Source organism: Amblyomma mixtum, chromosome 2 (assembly GCF_055824585.1).
Source record: "Amblyomma mixtum isolate Tamu chromosome 2, ASM5582458v1, whole genome shotgun sequence".
Classification (NCBI taxonomy): domain Eukaryota; kingdom Metazoa; phylum Arthropoda; class Arachnida; order Ixodida; family Ixodidae; genus Amblyomma; species Amblyomma mixtum.
The window spans coordinates 317220240-317240218 of record NC_143013.1 but is presented as its reverse complement, the minus strand read 5'-3'; the positions used below and the strand labels follow the sequence as shown (position 1 = coordinate 317240218).

At 51.1% G+C, this 19979-nt stretch overlaps 2 protein-coding genes across 3 annotated transcripts in view; one reads left to right on the top strand and one right to left on the bottom strand.

Annotated features, from left to right (window-relative positions):
- LOC149365090 (citron Rho-interacting kinase-like) overlaps positions 1-2269 on the bottom strand; it is a 198835-nt gene extending 196566 nt beyond the window's left edge. Inside the window, exon 1 of the mRNA XM_089575158.1 lies at positions 2151-2269. The gene's annotated coding sequence lies outside the window, so the exon portion shown is untranslated. The remainder of the gene's footprint in view (positions 1-2150) is intronic.
- LOC149365089 (bicaudal D-related protein homolog) overlaps positions 1-19979 on the top strand; it is a 185000-nt gene that overhangs the window by 91344 nt on the left and 73677 nt on the right. The gene's annotated exons all lie outside the window — the stretch shown is intronic.

Below are 19979 nucleotides of genomic sequence, written 5' to 3'. Positions count from 1 at the left end.
TATTCCAGGAGATCTAAACGTAATATTCAACTCTGCACAGATTGAAATTGTTAATACTATTAAGATTCTTGGTGTGTATTTTTCATGCCATCTATTGTGGGACGATCAAGTTACTTTTGTTGCTCTAAAACTTAGTCGCACTGTAGGGCAGTTTCCGGAAGAGCTACAGTGACATTTGGTAAAGAACTCAACCGCGTGGTAGAAGCAGAAAGTTAGCACCAGACAGCACTTCGTAGTCGTACCGCAAAACTTCGCGCAACCATCTTTATTCTAGGCACGAAATGGCCCTGCCATTCTGTTCAGCAGGGATTTCGAATGTAGCCGGCATCACTGACTTCGTGAAAAAAAAAGTGTGAAAAGGCGTAAGCACGATCATAGACTCTGCCGCTAAGGGTTAGTGCAGGGATTTAGTATAGCGTACGCCCTCATCTCGCAGACCCGGTAAATAATGATGGTAAGGAGGTAGCAGCAAGTGAAAACGTTCTATGTGCGCGTGCGCGCAGTGCCCGTGCGCAGCTGATACCTGAAGGTAGCGGGGTATATGTAAAGTTACGCTAAAGCTCTCTGATTTCAAATGCTGGTCTATAATGTCACGCGTCGTTCGCCGGCGCATGTGGCTCGCGCCGCGTGTGATGTCTGGCAGCCATGCATCACCGGAGAAAGCCAACCAGTGAGACGCCTGTAGTCCTCGGGCTGCCGCGCCAGTTGCTTCACCAGCTGATACAGACACGGCAGTGGCAGCAAGGCCGCTCGCGGTTCGCCGGCGCCTGCCGACATAGCGATTGATCACGGCCTGTTATAAACAGCAGCATACAGCAGCGCCGCCCGTTGCGCGTAAGCAAGCATTCAGCGGGTGGTGGTGGTGGTCGTCTTCCTCGTCGGACGTCGCCTGCGGGCGCTCGGCCGATCTGCCTCTTCGACCGAGCGTGGCCGGATCCGGTGGCCGGATCCGGCGGCCGGCACGGCATGACCTTGAGACGCGCGTCTCTCCGAACGCGCGCTGCTGCCTCCCTTCACGTACATTTCTATGGAAGCGCTCGATCGAGGAGGCGCATCGAGCCGGCCTGGTATAACCGGCCGCGTTTCCTTTTTACCGCGCAGCCACGCGACGCAAAAACGGAATAGGCGCGAGCGCGGTAGATTAATGCAGTCTGTCGTATGGTTCGGCTGCTGCCTGTTTTTGGTCGCTTTGGGAACAGGGGGTCGATTATATGCAGGGTCGATGTGCCCTTTGGTTTGTTTGGTGCTTTGTAGCCGCACAAGGCGGCAGACCGGGCGCAGCTCGGTCGATGGGCATTCGCTTTCGAAATCAACTTGTGCCGACCGCCGCAGCGTCGAACTGTTTCGTGGTCGATTGAAGGTCGGGGACGTCGGCGGCGCACCATGCGACGTCATTGCATCGAGGCCTTTCGAATCGAAGTGCTGAGAGGATAGCATGAACCTCTGCTACTTGGCACAGTGAAGTTAAAAGTGGCCTTCTCCATCATCATCATCAGCCTGACTACACCAACTGCAGGACTCTCCCTTACCTCTCCAATTAGCCCTGTCATACTGCGCCAGTTGCGAACACCCTGTCCCAGAGAAGTTTCAAATCTCTACCGCCAACCTGATTCACTGTCTCACACTGCCAATACCTTAGCCTTCTCGTTACCAAGGGACCATCGCTTACCCTGCGCATTACATATGCACTGCCTATGTACATTTCTTCTTCAACTGTAGGATACGATTAACTAGCTTTTTTTTTCCCTGATCCATTCTGCTGTCTTCCTATCCCATAACGTACACAAATAATTTTTCTTTCCATAGCCGTCTGCGCTATCCACAATTTGATTTCAAGGCTTTCCGTCAGCCTGGAAGTTTCTTGCCTTTCGCCTGTCTTTTTTACTCGCCTGTAGGTCTCTTTTCTTTCTGCGCATGTGGGCACGTACATCAGCTCGCTTTCCTGTACCTGTTTACCCTCATTGCTGTCGACCTCCACCACCATTATCAATCGGACTAAGTCCATTGCAAGGAAAGTGATCTCTTGAGTAGAGTTAGCTGCTGGGCTAGTTGGTATTCTCAAATTAAGTTCATAGTATTCAGCGCAAAGGCACGAAGCCAAAAAAGAAGAAAGGGAGAAGGACGGGAAGGAAGACGAACGCAGCGCTTACGGTGCGTCGCTCTTGTGATGTTGGTCTGGAACACATTCACATCCTGAAGAACGGAAACACTGAGGAAAGGCGAGCCCGATGTATAAGAAATGTACTTCAGTAGAGTTAGTTGCTGAGCTAGTTGGTATTTTCGTATTAAGTTCATAGTATTCAGCGAAAATTTAGGCACAAGGCCAAAGAAAGAAAGGGAGAAGGACGGGAAGGAAGACGAACACAACCCGTCCTTCTCCCTTTCTTTCTTTGGCCTTGTGCCTTTGCGCGAAATACTATGAGCTTAAATAGTGATCTCTTGCCTCCCCCCCCCTTCTTTTGATGACCGAAGCGCCCCTGTACTGGCTACGCGACGCGTCAGCGTGCGTGGGCCCGCCGTTGTTTTTGCCCGGCAGGAAATGATCGGATTTTCGGTTCCGACATCGTGCGGCGGCGACAGCAGCGCCGCTCGCCCCAGAAAAAAAAAAGCTATCCAGCACAGCAGTCATTGTAAACAAAAGTAAACAGGCGGACTTGTTCGTGCAACAAATTTGAGTGACTCAAGCCCGTTGTTTTAGCTTTTTATTGCCCATAAAGGTGGCGAATTCGTCACATACCGTTTTCAAGCCGAGTTCTCTTTACTGCATGGAGCTTTCATGCAACGTTCAACGTTTCAACGTTGTTGAACGTTGCTTTCATACAAAGTATGCTCTTAACATGCTCTCGGTAGCCTGCGCTTTACGGTCAAAATATTTGCAGTCACTTTGGGCGAGCTGTTTGAAGGAAAAGTGGCCGTGAACTTGCTGCTTTCAGCCAGTGTTCAACAATTCCCAGTCAGGCGTCTTCTGACAAAAATTTCGAGGAAAACAGGACGACATTTGCTGGACAAAAAAAAAATGATTTTCTGTATCTGAACGTTCGAGTACATTCGAGGTTTTCAGTTTGGTCTTTCACAAAACTCTGTCTCGCTACACAAAATGGACCAAATGCTAACTGCTGTTAATTGGAAACGTAAACCGATTTCTCAGAATTTAGCACGCTAACAAAATTTCGATAACAGCTTTTGAATGTCAGCACATTGGCTAACATAATGTGGAAGTTGGGGTGTTTTTTTCTTCCTTCCTTCAATATTTGGGCGTTGAGGGCTTAAGAAAGAAGTGAATTTTATTTTTGCCAAATAACTGCGAAGCGGCGCGCTCCGCACGCGTTCTCCAGCCGACGAGTGGCTGGCCACATTCAGTACATACCGCGTGCACGCCGTGTATTCGGGGTGCAGCAACGAGGGGGCGCCACGGCAGTCGACGTGGCAACAGCAGCGTCGACCGGCGACCTCGAAGAACTGCGCGCAGCGTGAAAATGCGTCCCGTACGTCGTCAATCGTTTTCGTTGCGGGGCCGGCGAAGCTCTGGACCACGGGGTCCTTCGCGCGTGCGCCGATGACCCACACACCGACCAGGCGTAATATAAGCGCGCGCTCAAGAAAAGAAAAAAAAAATCTAGCGGCTGTCTCGCCATTGTGCGCGCCGTGCGGGCCTTTGTGTACGCGCGGCTCCTGTCACGCCGGCTTTCGCGGTGCGAGCGCGAAACCGGCAGCGGGGCGCGTTTTTGCTGTCGAGCCTGGGTGCAACGCGTGAGTCTCGAATGCGCTGCGCGCTTCGGTGGGGTTCTTCGAGATTCGAGCGCTGCGGTGAAGCGCGAATGCGGAGAACCGATTCGCAATTGCGTAAGAGCGCGCGATTCCTTCCTTCCTTCCTTCGTTGCCGGATCTCGTGAATTCTCGCCCGCCCGTGACGGCTGAAGTCACGAGCGGTGACGCTACACATGTATACGAGTTCTCGGATCAACATATGCAGGCAAAGCTCTGCGTGCGAATAGCGCTCATAGGCACCGGAAGTTCTAAATTCATGGACATCGTCAACATTTCTTGAAGCCTTCGCGGAAACAGTTCGTTTCTTCGTTCGCCGTTCATGCGTGTTGACCGGGTTCCCCTCGGCTCTGCGTTTCCTCCCGCGTGCGATTGTCCGCGGTCACGTGGTGCGTCAGATTCGTATTTTGGGGCTGCACACGGTCACTGACCTGTTCGAGGCTTCTCTTAACAACGAAAATATTTGCTTGAGAGCGATTATGCAGGCGTGAGCAAAATGTAGGTGCTGGTGGCGCGTGCCTGCTGTCGAGGTATGCCCAGTGCCCCCTCCCCGATATGCCGGCCTGTTGATTACCCCACGCATTTCAGTAGGACAATACTTCTTCCAAATGAACACCGCAAAGGACCACTTTTTCATGGTGGCTGGCTGTCAGGGCGAGCGAATCAGCGAGCGGGTCGTTTTATCAGCCACTCTCTATCGCAAGTCCCTATCGCAGCACTATTTTGGCGTTATTCTGCTGGGGGCGGTGCATCCCCGACAAGAACGCTGGCAAAAAAACGCGAGGACTGGGGGGATTAGTAATAAGGGAGTAATTACTCATTGACGTCCACCCGAGCGCAGCGATACGGTCACAAAGGAAAGCTATACAGCTTTCACAGAATCTTCGTAGTTAAAGAAAAATTCGTCCTGGTCCGGGGTTCGAACCCGGGACCACCGCTACACCGGAGCAGTCGCTCTACCACCGGAGCAGTCGCTCTACTCCACCTTGGGGGATTCCCCTAAATATTTGGTCAACACTGGGGGGATTAGTTAGGTGTCGGGAGTTGTGGGCCTTGGATACGTGCCTGACCCTTGCCATGGGGAGGGGAATAATGGGAGTGAAAGAATAGAGAGAGAGAGGGTTAGAGCGTCATGTCCATGACACGTGACCGTGGTTACGGGTCCATCCCGGCAAACAAGCGAACACCACATGGTGCAACAGGTGACGTGGTCTTTCGCAAGTTGTGAGCACGTATCTCTGTCGACGGGGGTGCATCGGGCGAGTCCAGTATTCCAAAAGCAGGAACTCGGCCTCGAGCAAAATTAAAATCGCTTGAGTGCAGTGGGGTCGTGCGGGGCCCCTGGGGCGTGCCCCGAATTCCTGTGTAAATAAAGTTTTTTCTCTCTCTCTCTATCTCTGTCGATCGACATCCCTATGTGGCTTGCCACTGTTACCCTAGGTCTTCAGTTCCGTGCATTTAGCGTTTTGTTATTATTATTTTTCTTCTACCAGAGTGTACGTGCACGTAGAAGGCGGAAGGCGCGCGTGAACAAGCGCAGACTCCCCACAACAAACACAAAATCAGCGCGGGCAGCTCAGCAGTTATCGCTCCCACTGGAAGTTCGAATTTTCGCCTGAGATAGGCTTCGGAGTGTTATCTACGTCCTGATCATGCGAACATGCCCTCGCGAAACATCTGAATGGACAGCCGTTCATCACTAGCGTGAAGAACACGCCGTTGCTGCTTAAAATCTACCGAGCTTTCGCAGCCCTGGTACGCGCTGAAATTGACGAGCCTCGGAGCAACGCGAGAAATTGCTCTCACGACTTGCCTGCCCGTGTTGTGCCGTCACAAGTGTTACGACTGCTTATGAAGAACGTTGTGCGGCCACAAAATATTGGGGCCTCCGCAGTGAGTCACGATCGGCCCTTATACATTGCGTCACTCGCCTATGTATGTGCGTGTGTGTGTGCCCGTAGATTCCGTTCGGCATTTGGAGTTCGCACCGCCTGCAAGCTCTAGAATTTTTCCACGCTTGGTTGCTTCGACGGGAATATCTGGCAACGAGTAAAGTGGCTTCGCTTTCCTTTGCAGGCATCCGCCCTTCCTCACACCCCTCTCTGTTTCTGCGTTCTGAAATCCATGCAAAAAAAAAAAAGGAACGGCGAATTTTTATTATTATTTTTTAATTACGTGTCTCGTTTATCACCCAGGAATGATTGTTACTAAAAATAAAGGCGTGCACCGTTAGCGGTTGCGTGCTTGTTGCGCAGGACGTCCTATGGAAAGCAAATGATGACGCCGCCACGAATCGGGCGCAGTGGACAGCGGAACGGAATTACGAGGGGGCGCTTTCGAAATTTTCTTCGCTCGTCAAAATGCTGCTCGTGTGTCCTGGATACGCGCTTTAAAACTTTCTCATAACGATGTCGGCCGTCGTAGACAGTGCGCGTGTAACGATGAATGCCGTTTATATATTTTTTAATCTTTTCCACGGCACTTAGACGGACTTTTGTTTTGCTCAGAAGCCACCGCTTGCTTTCCAGGAAAGACGAGGTTTCCGGCATAAACGAGCGAAAATTTGGAAATGGTTTGCAGTGTAGTTAACCGCCGGTCACCCGGGAGAGACTGCACACGGGTGCAGCAGGCAAGGCTGGGGCCGCGTTGAAAGCAGCAGGTGCGAGGGAAAACTGAGTGAACTGATGGCCACGGTAAAGTTAACCACCGCTCACTCGCTCCGAACGACTTCAGCAGCGCAGGCAAGGTTAGCCCTTGCGGATACTTGAGCCGGCGACACATTACCGCCAACCACGTTAGCATTGTCGGCGAGGTTAGGCCAGCGTACGCACTTGTCAGCACAGCAGAGAAAGGACACTCTCGGCCGTCCTTCGGGGAGCGAGCGCTTCACGCCTCGGACGGGCTCGCTAGAGGAGGCGGCTGTGCGGCTCATCCGGGCGTCGTTAGCGTACAGCGCAGTGCTTTTTCGCCGGTGCAGTGGTCAATTCCCGTGACTGCCTCCGTGCGCCGAGTGTGCTCAGGGCTGAACGAGGCCGGCGTTCTTCTCTCGGTTGCAAGCGCCGGTGGCTTTTTGGTCGCGCTTGCTTTGTGCATCGAGGGCCTCCCCGAGATGATGGACGCCGACTCTTGCATCTGAGCAGGCCTTCTTTCTCGCCTCTGCTTTGAGACGATGCGGTTGCTCGAGAGGAAGGCTGAGCTGAAATGCGCTGCTTGTAGAGCGTGTTCGTTAAAGCTGATACTCGATTCTCTTTACATCTCGACGTCCTGTTATCCGCCGCGGTGGCTTTGTGGCCATAGACGTCCTGGTACTGCGCTACTGCGGCCCTCCTTCATCCATGTCCTCTAGTACCACCAAAGTTAGTCTGTATGCGCTACATGAAAGTATCAGGCTCTGGCCTCTGAAACCTTGAAGTCATCTTCATGGTTTTATCAGCACGCCAGTTTCCCGCTTATAATACCAGAAAATAACGACTGTGGGCTGTTTTTTATATTCGCCGAAATAAACTCCGCTTCTGATGGTTACAGCTCCTCTTGCCTGCCACTTCGAGCCATCGTATTCACTTCAAAGCCGTTATGATCACGCAACAGCAATGCAGTTATGCTTTTTCCTCCATTAACACTATAAATTCCTTCGGGGGGGGGGGGGGGGGGGGGGGGGTGAAGAAAGGAAAGGAAGGGTGCTTACGGCTGCACTTCAATGCAGGCTTAGCATAAAGCGGACTGCTGAATGCTCACTGAATAGAGGAGCGAATAAACGAATATCTCAGCGCGCACATCTTCAAGCGATTTTCTTTTACACGAGTACAGGTGCACCAAAAGTAAAATGGAGCACGCGAGCGGTGGCCGAGCTGGAAAAAACTGAAAAACTGCATGCCAGCGCGCTCTGTCAGCAGATGCGCAGCAAAGAGCGAGAGGGCGTCACCACATCCGGCTTACCCATCTCGATGATATATATATGCTCCCTTTATCGCCGGCATCATCGAAGCCACGCTGCTACCATCACTGCTCGCCAGAAGCGCTTGCAATGCTTCTTGCCAGGGTTTATAGGTAGTTCGCCCGCATCGTGTAGAAAAACTGGCCTTCGGCGGCATGCGCTTTCTGCTTCGTTAGTAATGGCATCATTTCCAGTCTGCGCGACCGTCGTGGTTGGCGCTTGGCGAGTTTGTTTGGCGAGTGTGATTGAAATTTCGCTTGGCTCCAGGGAACGCATGAAAAAAGGAATAGCATGCATGTATTGGCTGCGTTGTCTTTGTGATATAAATAAATGCTCAAAATATAGCCGATCAAGGACGACTCAAGCAGAGACAACCTTATTCTCTATGGAGGTTAGTTTAACTTTGTTTTCTCAAGTATAAGAAAGCCAATCTGTGCTGAAGCAAGTGGTATTCAATTACCTCACTTGCCGTGTCGTTGAGCATTCGTATCATAAAGACAACGGAGCAAACATATGCATGCTATTCTTTATTTCATACCGCACTTGCGAAATCGATGCAGAAGCGTTTATACTTTACAGCGCAACTAACCCTCCGCCGAGTGAAGCGCGAACTATGGCGGTCACGCATACTGAAAATGGTCGCATTCCTGACGGAGCAGAAAGCGCACGCTGCCGAAGGACAGCTTTTCTGCAGATGCGGGCAACAATAAACGCTTGCATAAAGAAAGCATTGAAGCGCCCCTGGCGAGCAGTGCTGGTAGCGGTGAGGCTTCTCTCGTGCCGGCGATAAGCCGAGCATCAGACATCAAGGTGGGTCAGCCGGATGTGCCGACGCCCCATTGCTCTCTGCTGCGCATCTGCTGATAGAGAGCGCTGGCATGCAGTTTTTCTTAAAGCCCCTCAATGAATTTAGGGGCTTTAGTTTTTCTCATTTCGGTTATCGCTCGCGCGCTCCGTTTTACTTCTGGTGCACCTGTACATAAATATAAGCGTGTAACACGGTTGAGGATGTGACCTACGTTAGCGCATTTGTGTCTGAATTCTCTAGTACAGACGTAAAACACGTCGCACGCTTCGGGCCCTGGTGTGAAAGCGACTGCCATAGAACACACATAATGGGAAGGAGAGGCAGAACAAAGACCCAAGGCGCACTCGTTATACCAGCGAGTCCGACTTACAACACCGACGAAGCTCGGCTTTGGCGGAGGCGCAATGTACAGAGCGTATTACCTATTCTTTCCTGCACGCGGGATAGCCGCAGAAGAGTGTGCGTGCGTGTACGTGTGCATGTGTATACGAGGACAGTAGTGTGTGTGACGCAAGGCCACCGGACACCGAGTCGCAGTGGGGGGCGGTATACACACAACGCCATGGGCGGGCGTCGGTTCCCGCGGCCTGCCCTGATGAGCGTCCAGCTGAGAGGCCATTGTCATTCTGACCCGGCCTGGCTCCTTCGTCTCTTCTCTTTTTCTGCGACAGCTTGCCCCTCTCCGACTGTGCTGCAGTCCTGCTCGTATGCGTGGGCGGGAGGCGTTGGCCCTCAGAGTGTGCCTTGTGAAAAAGCCCCTGCGGAGAGGCCGCGGCGACGCGTGATGTAATATGCAGCCTGCCTCTTTGTACTTACTAAGGAACTTGGGAGATTGGTTCGCACGCTCCGTTTGCATTTCGTTCATATTTTCCTATCTTTATGTTATTTTATCGGCGATGTATTTGCTGGGTGGCAAGGCTGCAGAAAGTAAACCGTGCTTACTCGTATATTGTCCAATATGTCGTGCGGGTCGACCCCTAACGTCGGGAGCTGGAAAATACGCAAAAGACTTAGAACTTCAAATTCGTTGAACAGCGGAACCCCCGAGGCGCGAACGTGCAGTTAAAGCGATTGCACGGCGCACCACGCACGGTAGCTGCGGCGGCACCGTGAGAAAATCGTATGCGGAATGGCGCTGCCGCTGGAACTGCTTTCTGGTGCAGTCCTCGGTGACATCGAAATCGCGTGCTGTCACTCAATCTTTTCACGCCTCCGCATCTAAGATGGCGGCTGGATTAAATTCTGCCGAGAATGGCCGCCCATATTTTGGAAGTGTGACTAGCCGCACGGCTTAGCGACTGCGTCTTTCTTTCGTCGAGGCCACTGAGGTGTGCGGTGATGGCGTGGATGTCTGTTCTTATCTTCGGGTCGGTTTTAGCTTTTGCTCATTAACGGTGGCAGTAACTGGCGTGTTCTGTGAAGGCGCGAAGGTGGCCAGAACGCATGGTTTTTCGCGTGTTGACGTCGTTCTCCAAAACCTTATAGTTCTGAGTTGGAAGGCTGGTTTGCGCCTCGCAGGCCTATTCGTGTATTAAGCGATCCCCCTTGTCTGGAAAGCGCTATTTTGAAAAGAAAAAAAAGAAAACTGGCGACGAAAACTGGGGACCCATACGCCACTAAATGCGGCATAGGAGACGCTTTTAGTGCGAAGCATTTGCTTTATGACGCAAGAAGGTACTGTACCCGTAGCGGCGAAATGCAAATCGTGCTCACGGGGTCGCGCGGGCTTGTTTTGAAGTCGAATGAATGAATGAATGAATGAATGAATGAATGAATGAATGAATGAATGAATGAATGAATGAATGAATTAAAAATTCAGGGGACACTTTGGCTCTCTAAAGTGCTGCAAGGCGAAAGCGTTTCCTGGCCACTGTTTGTTTTTATTTACTTTTTTATTTTACATATTTTGTTTTTATTTATTTTTGCTCCTTTTCTTAATTTTATTGTTTTTTTATTTTTATTTTCAGATCTTATTTTGATTTTGTTTTTATTTTTGTTTATTTTCTTATTTTTATTTTTTATTTTCCTTTTCTTGACTTTACTCCTTTTATTTTATTTATGAAGCCCATGCATTCACTAGATGCGCCTTTATTCATGCTGGAACCTTGAGCCTTTTAACCAGTGACGCCGAAAGGCGGACGAATCTGCCGACGCGTCTGTCGACACTTCTGCCGACACGTCTGTCGACACTCCTGCCGACGCGTCTGTCGACACGGCTGCCGACGCGTCTGCTAACGACAGTATGAGGTATTAAAGGCTTTCGCCTTAAAACTTTTACTGCTCGATAGCTTAGTGGATAGAGCCCCAGCCGTCGAGGGCCCCTGCGGCTGCTGCGGCGATGCAGGTTCGGTCAGTGTCTGCGTTGGTCTGCCAGGTGATCGCTGTAGACAGCGCTGCCTCCCACTGTTCCGCTGTGGCATTTGGTAGAAGATTGTGCGCGAAAGCGCTGATGCACCGGTGGTTTGATGAACTGAGCGTCAGATGCATCAGGTACTAACCAAATGGTCGAATAATCAGCATGTTCAGGCCATAGTAGTCGAAATTCACCTACGCATCTTTTGTGTCAGTAATATGTTGGTGTCGCTTTCGGATCTCATGTCTCACTTAATGGCTACTGCGGAGTGAAAATGTTTTGAGTAATTTGAGTGGCGTGGTTAACACGGCGCTAGAGAGAGGCAGTCACGAAATAACTGCGTTTGAAGGACCGCCCTTTAGAGGCCGCTCGTGAGGGAGGTCGGTGGGGATAAGATATCGCTGCTGTTGAGTAACGATTAAGGCCGCCCGTGTCTGCGTGTCAGAAACGGATGTTGAGCGCCAGATTGAAGCGGGTGCTTTCGCATTACGATTATCAAAGCTATGCGCGTGTTGATAAGGGCCTTCGCTGTTGCCTTGATGCGAAATGGTCTGTTTTCTATTCGAAAAAGCCTCTCTCAGGGCACATGTTGAGTATGTGAAAGCTGAGCGCGAGAGAGTTAATTCAGCAGGATGTAAACTTGGGCGAGTTGGTATGCAGGTGCATATTGGGTGGAACAGCGCAGCCGGACGAAAGACAGACAGAAGGGCAACAACGCACGCGAGCGCTCGTGTGTGTTGTTTACCTTCTGTCTGTCTTTCGTCCGGCTGCTGCAGTGTTCCACCATTACCTCCTCATTGCAAATCTCTTTCGGGGATTCCCCTAAACACATTAGACTGGCGGAGGGAATTTTACTCGACACATAATTATTGTCCATGAGGGGAATATCTCTTTCGGAAGCTGCGGATTATACACAAAGAACAATGCTTTCAGGAAAACGGGTGGTGGGGTGGGGGGAGGGTAGTATGGTTGACAGATAATTCGAAAATCATAAAGTTCACATCGTGTTTTGTTGCTGTCTAACTAAATGGAAATGAAGAAGGGTACGCTCCATTCTCGCCGCCTCTTAATGGGAACACTTCGGCAACGGGAGCCGCTACGGGCGACTACGTTGTACCGCGACATTTTATAAAGTATATGCGCGCAAAATCAACCTGGCTTCATCTCGCGCACCGGGCGCCCAGGTTCCCCCTCTTGCCACGCCACCGTCGTGGCACTGCTGACTGTCAGGCTAAGACGGCGTATACACGCTCTGACTGAGTGGAGCAAGGCCGTTTATTCAGTCGGGACAGCCGATCTTACTCTTGGCGTCCAGCCCTTGCACGCAGAGCGAGCCAGCAGATCCAGCAGGAAGCCAAGTGCGCCCCTCACGCATGTGACGAAGCGGCATAACAGAGAGGCACAGGAGTGAGGCTTCTAAGAAAACAAACAAAAAAAAAAGGCATGCAAGTCATTTGGTGGGTACACCTTAAGAGAGTGAAGGAAGAAAATGTAATGCTTAACTGTGCGCAACAATGACGCTTTTCACCGCAGGCTACTTTCGTTGTGACTTCAAGCGGGAAGCGCACAAAGCGAGGTGCGGCGACACTTATACTTACCTTGGTAGAAGCTGACCGCGCTTAATTACTTCATTTCTCTCGAGAGGTTGACGAGGTTGGCTGCTGTTCTCCGTTTGCGCGCAGTTAAAAACCAAGGAGACAAACAGAGTTCTTTGTGAATCGCGCGACGTTGGGGATTATTGTTCTTGTTGCCCGTGGTATTCGGAGCTTGGTATGCTCTGTAAACATGTATCAATGCGATATCTGATGGAAGAACGCCGCGCATATTTTAGATAGCGGCGCGAAGCTATCTCGAAAATTGGAGTAAGCCCTTTGAGTCACTTTGTACATAATTGTGTACATTGCGAACTCGCAGTTTCTTCTCTTCAGAGTGGGCTGTAGCTATATAGCTGCAAATTCTTTCGCTTCAGGCTAAATTAGCATCCTTCACCTTTGCAAACAGCGCGCTCTTTTATACCAGCTCTAAAAAACAGCAAAAAATACTTCACGAAACAATGGGCATGGTAGCTGGTCTTCAGCCGCGTTTTGTTGCTGTCAGATTTTGCCACCGGTACTACTATATATTATCTTCCAGATTGCCTGTGTCGCATGCATCTTCGGAACATTAAATGATTCCAGTATCCCTAGGGTACCGATTTCATAAGTACTGTTTGTTTTAATATTGTAGTTTACCGATATTTTGGCACTTTGCGAGAAATTTTGTGTATACCAGTAAAAACTTGACCATAGGTGTTTTCCGTTTGAAACCAGCGCATTGACTTTCTCCAGGCCTGGATATGCTATCTATAGCGGAATAATGTTTGTTTTGAATCGAAGTGATAAGTAACGCCTTAAAGGTCTCTAATGACTGCGGTCTTTCTGCGCACAGCGAGAGCAGCATGTGCATCCCGAACTATAGTTTGGTCGCACAATTCTTATTTGTCTACCGGGGGATTTGTCTCTGAGGCCAGTTCTGCATGAACGTTGTTCTTTACGGTTAAAGAATGAAGCGCGAAAAGACAAGGACAAACGAAGAAGTGGACAGGACTGGCGCTGTCCTGTCCACTTCTTCGTTAAGCCCAAACAGACACTTTAGTTCATCAGACTTGTTCTTTACGACCATTGCGTGTCGGATATCAAACATTACGCCTGCTCCGAGCGGTGGAAATAACAGTACATGTTTTTCGATTGAAATCGAAGCTTTCGTGCACTGGATGCTTCGAGACGAGAGCGAATTCACCGCCAACAGGTTTGCGAACCCGAAGGGGGTGCACGGGGAGCTGGTTCAAAATAACTCGTGCTGCAGGGCCCAATTCTGCTTGAAATAAATTTACTTTATGTATATAAGCCGGCCCTATTATAGTTCATCGCGGTATTTGTATAGGGCTGGCTGTCTCATTGCTAGTTTGCCCAGGCGCTGTATGCATGCTGTAATTTCTTTTTATTGTTATTTGCCTACGTTCCTGTCTTTTAGCGGTGAAGCCGCTGTATCTTCTAGTCGTGCCTGTTAATGATTCGAACTTGTTGGGGTTTAATACCGGCGTGTACAGGGAAATACGCCCCTCCATTCTGTGACCGAAGCCGTCACGTCAAAATTTCGAAGAATTACACAGAAGGTGACAAAGAAACTATGAGCGTGGAATTCCTTTTATTTTTTGTGCGTATTTCGATGGAAGCAAAACGCAAAAATAAATTCCTATGTTCTGAGATTAAAATGCATGGAGCGCTCTACTGCACTGCTTGTCTCACTCAGTCCATTGCATGGTGTTGCTTTGCCACGCAAATATTTCTTATCCCCGATTTTCTCCTTATTTTTTCTCCAGATGTACCCGTACTGCACATACCAGAGTAAGGCGAATAAAACGCCTCGAGGCCACCAAATAAAGCCCACGCGCACCGAGCTAACGCACCGCGCTGTGCGCATGTGGCACCATCAGGCAGCGTGCGTGAGAATTACCTCGAACACATTTATTTTCTCCTACTGTTTAGAGCAAATTGCGTTCCTCCTCGGCTGGGAGAATGTAAGCCCCTCGGGGAAATGGGAGGGGAGGGTGGAAGGTCTCGTCGCTTTTCGGGTGAAGGCCGCTTTGATTGCAGCACACGTTCCCCAGGCTCCGGTGTTGCCCCATTGTTTCCCCAGTGCAGCGCGCTTTTTATAGCGCGCGCGCCTCGGCATTCCGCGGAAGCGCGGGCGCCGAGCGGCCGCTAACTCCGCTGTTAGCCGCACGCAGCTGTTGTTACGGGGTCTCGCGTATGCACAGTCGTACCTAAAAGGGAGAGGGAGGTGATGTGGGAGGGTAAGGGACAGACCGAGCGGAAAGTGCGCAGTACTGTGAGAAGCCGCCGACTCATCATTCCGCGCGAGCTCCGTTTGTTTTTGGGAGGCCAATTAGCCGTGATTACGCGTCGTCCTACCAACCTTCTCGCGGCACGCGTTGGCAGGTCAGACGCAGCTTTGAAGGCGCGACAGTACCGCGGCTTTATTCGCGACTTCCAAGGGCAACAGAGAAGAAATGCCAGCTCTCACCACGTGCACGCGGCCCCTCACGTCGCAATGGCTTCTTCTTATATATTGGCTGGAGGGACTTGAGGCGAGTCTGGGCCACCACGCTGTTTATAAAACAGCTCGAGCGCGCGAGAGTGGTCTGTTGTGTTTTATGAGAGGTAGGTCTACAGTGGGCAGCTCGGTACGAAGATAGGTGATGGCGGGCCCAAGACCAGCCGGCCCAAGAGCGCGATAACGCTGCTCTTGGTGCCCACGGGCAGCGTGCTGCGCGCTGACCTTGATGCGCGGGAGCACTGCGGCCGCGTTGGGAGCGATCGCGAGAAACGAGAGGCATTGTCCTCTGTCCTGCTACGCGTGGAGAAAGTGAGCCCCTTTTTCTGCAGAGCCTTATCTCGGGGTTAATCGGCCGCAGAAAGAAGCGCATGACCCGAAGTGATTGAAAGAGAAGAGAATATCAGCTATTCCGAAGGTTTATTGCCCTATGGCCGCGGCCATGCGCTTAACCGAAAGGGCTGGTTAAAAACAAAAGTAGATGGAGGGGTAAAAGGGGCGCTTAAACCTACAGCGTAGGAAAACAAAAGAAGCGAGACGAGGAACAAAACGCCTCATCGTGCGACGCTGTCCTCGTGCTTTTCTCCTCCGGGCAGAAAGACTCCTTGGCGGAAGCGCATTGTTCCCCGGCGCGACGGGGCAAACGTGTAATTGCGCGCCGACATCGTCCACGGCGGCTGGCCGCTTGCGTGTGCGCGCGCATTTGTTCCACCGCCGACACGAAAGTCGCACGGTCGCTCGGGAAAACAACGGGCTCGCGCACAGGCCGCGCATACTGCGGCATCCGCGCAAGAGACGGGATCAGCGGGTCGCGTCGCCTGGCGCTGGCTGGCACGGACTCGGACGCGTGGAATGGCTATACGCCTTCGGACGTTGACGGTACAGTTGGAATTGCGGATTGGAGTCTGCGATTCTAGGTTCATATACCCTGCGACCGCGTGAAACGGGCTGTAGCAAAGTGTTCGATTATATGTGCTGTAAGGCTCGCTTTCCAAAGGGTACTGTTGTGATTGTACCGAGTCGCAACAGTACCTCGTCACGATAGGCAATGTCTGATAATGCGTGCAGTCACCTTGCAGCTTCTGTGAGTGTTACCGAGCGTCTTTGTTCAGATGGGGGGGGGGGGGGGTCCCGCCAGTTGCTTTATTTTGTTTATTTATTTTCCGCAAAGGTCAGCAGGTGACATTACATGAAGGTTGGGATGACAGAAAGGGGTATCAGCACGAATCAGATGGTCTTCGATGGTGGGTCTAAAGTGGACGAGATTCGGGGTGGTCGCCACTTCGGAGAAACGCCATTCCAGTCGCTGGCTGTTCTGCGAAAAAAAAAAAAGACTGATATGTTTCTGTGCGTGATTTTTCGGGGTAGACGACATTAGGATGACTATTACGAGAAATTCGATGAGCGCATGTGATCGGGAGAGCTTCGTGGTTGAAAGTATGATAACATTTATGATAAAAAGACGGGTGATTTTGCGACGACAGGCCCGTGCAGGGAGATTTTTTTGAAACGATAGTGTGATAAGAATAGTCGGAGCTTTGCATCCAAAGGGAAAGAAAAGAAGGAAAAACTAAACTTATAAGAACCCGCCGCGGTGGCTCAATGGTTACGACGCACGGCTGCTGACCCGTAAGACGCGGGTTTGATCCCGGCCGCTGCGGTCGAATTTCGATAGAGGCGAAATTCCAGAGGCCCGTGTACTGTGCGATGTCAGTGGACGTTAAAGAACCCCAGGTGGTCTAAATTTCCGGAGCCCTTCACTGCGGCGTCCATCATAGCGTGAGTCGCTTTGGGACACCGTGCTTTGGGACGTTAAACCCCAAGAAACCAACCTAAACTTACAAGACCATTCGATTAGGATACTCTACTCTTCTAGCGAAGCCTCCAAACTGAGAAAAATCATAGTTTCATGCAATGGGCGTTGTAGTTAGTCACCGTGTAGTGTTCCGAAGTGCCGTGGAGCGTGACCTGGGATACTTATTTGCCAGAAATTTTGCGCGTTAAAGTTGTAGCTGCTCGAACCTGCACTCCAGCTGAAACATTACGCGTGTGACTCAAGAGTCTTCCGCGCACAGTGCTGGTATACCATGCGTTGCGGCCATGCATTTTGTTTTATGGACGCTGCAGATTCTCCACGTTAGAGGACAAAAAGAAGAGAGCGAGAGGAAGCGCATGGCGGAAACAATTCCGTCGTAGCGAAAAGGAGGATAAAATAAAAAAGAAGCAGGAAAGAGAACTGTCCAGATCTCTCTCTTTCTCTCTTCTTCCGCGAGAGACACACTCGGTTTGCCTAAACGGCCCGAGGTTTCTCATTCTAAGTGCGGAGGAAAAATAGATATAAGCATCGCGGCAAGTAGCTCAATTCGGTGCACATTATGGCGTAAGCGGAGAGTTGGAGAGTCACCTTTGCAGCGCCAAGTGCATCCGCGTACCGCGACAAAGTGCAGTGACGCCGAGATTGCGCGCTCCTTAGGAGATGGCCACTTTTATCCCCCCCCCCCCCTCTTTTTTCCCCCGTTTGCGGTGGATTCTTGGCTTATTCTTTTTTCATTGACTCATTCGTTCTCTCTTGCTGCGGTCTTTCCGCCGTTGCTGCGATAAGTTCGCTTTCCCATAAAGGGAGTAACAACTGCCTGTCCGCGGCGCCGTTTTGTCCACTATTCTGGTTTCCTGCTATTCAGTTTACTTATTTATTTTTTTCTGTCTCGAACGGGGTTGCGTATAGAATGAAAAGGCTGGCCGGAAGAAAGCGGTCGCACTGTTTTGTGCTCGCGCGGCAGCCTTTCTGAAAGGCGCGCAGGGCGATTTCCAGGGAAGCTCTTTGTTCGATCGAACGAACTAGCGAGCGCTTTCATGCCATGTGGGCCGCCTGTTTGCTCCTTGAAGGCCTTTTGCGGGCGCATCGGAAAGGAGTTCGCGTTTGGGACAAGATTGCGGTAACTTGGGACACACTTTGGGTCGAACCAACGCCGTTTAGTTTACGCGGACGCCATTCGGTTTGCGTCATTTTTTCCCTTGCGGTGCGTTTAGGCGGCGACGCAGAAGGGTTTTTTTTTCCGTCTGTGTGAACCCCATCATTGTACGATGTGTGCAGTGCAGTATTACGCTATCGCGTCATACCCTTAAGACGGAGCTTAAATGCCCGCTTAAATTTTTTCGCGCTTTATTTAGTATTGGTTTGGTTTATTGGTTTATTGGGGTTTAACGTCCCAAAGCAACTCAGGCTATGAGGGACGCCGTAGTGAAGGGCTCCGGAAATTTCGACCACCTGGGGTTCTTTAACGTGCACTGACATCGCACAGTACACGAGCCTCTAGAACTTCGCCTTCATCGAAATTCGGCCGCCGCGGCCGGGATCGAACCCTCATCTTTCGGGTCAGCAGCCGAGCGCCGTAACCACTGAGCCACCGCGGCGGGGCCTATATTAAGTATTGTTTAAACAATAATTTATTTAGTATTTTTTAATACCTTAACCGAATCCACTTCTCCAGCCGCACACTAGCCAAGCCAGGTACACAGGTACAGCCAGGTACAGGTACAGCCAGGTACAGCCAAGCTGAGGCACCCGCAGATAGACGGGTGAACACTAAACGCCAATACGCCGGCGTAAAAAGAGAGTGAGCCGACCTCTAGCGCACTCCGTGTTTACTCCATTCTCATCAGTGTGTGTAACTAGGGTACCCTTATTCCCTCTACAGGTGATTTTGCTAAATTCTGTGGCCGCAAGCATGCATGCAGAACGTACGCTCGCGCAAAATAGAGCGGCGGGAGGGCTGCATTCACGATGCTCGCGAGGAAGGAGTGACGTCTTCTCCCCGCTGCCGCTTCCCCGACGAGCGCGCCGCTCTCGGCGTCATCCTTCCTCAGCTGTGGCCCACATGGCCGCTGGACTGTGCTCGGCAGAAAGGCGACAGCTCCAGTTGGCCGGCCAGTTTCCTGGCGCATACAGTTTCACTCGGCCGTAAACTTAACCGCTGCGCACGCGAACAGCGTGCTGTCGCACGCACGCACGCCACCGCGCCGCTGGTCAGCTACCCGTCGCGGGCCGCGGATTCTTTGCATAAGCGTCGGTTGCCGCCCTTTGTTGTCGCCACGCTGTCGGCCGGAGAGGCACTTTTCTTTCGCGTGTCTCTACGCCTCTCGGCTCCGCGTGCGTGTTTCTGATTCCCTGCCTCTGGCGCAATCCTCCGACGCCTTGCGTTGTCGCCGTGCTGTGCAGCGCGCGCGATTTGAAGCCTCGCCCGGTGTGCCAGTGTGTAAGGTGTTACGACAGGCCACGTCTTCTTGCCAGACACACTTGTAGAAAGGAGCGTAACCAAGAAGATCTTCACTTTGCTGCAACCAAAGAGATGTCTGCTAAGCATAACAGGGACTCCGGAACAACTTTTTTTGAGTGATGGGGGAGGGGGCGGAACTTCAACTCTGATCAGTTATCTGTTCACTTATTCTGTTTTATTTAAAGATACGTTCACGTTTATTTACCTTTTCTTTATATTTTTATATTGCACTTTCCAAAAGTGTATGAACTGCTTCTATTGGGACATGATTGGTTTAGGTTATTCAAATTAAATGTTTTGCGACATATGGCTCCGAAGGCAACTAGCTCAGTTCCACTGTACTTTACATTAACACGACGTCCTAAAATAGAAGCGTTTTTCACAAATCTGATCTGAGTGCAAGCATTTGGAAACTATCCCTGTCTGGAGAAATGATTGGGGGCGACCCCCCTCCTCGTTCCATAGTCCCTGCATTGACAGGCAAAGACTCTCCGGGAAGGCGTACCTGCCTTGTAACTCTGGCAAAAATACACTTTGCAGCGGCCTTTCGAAATACTTGTACGACGCTACGGTCTAGAAGGACGGTGGTACGAGCTCAGTGATTGAACTGCAGCCGATATATTATACATCGCTAAGCACATGACAGGACGTCGGGCATACAACCCACTCCGGGCATAGCGGGGCAGCCCTCATCTAGACCGCAGTGGCGAGGAGGCCGTGGGGTTAGCTGCAGCGAACGAGGCAAAT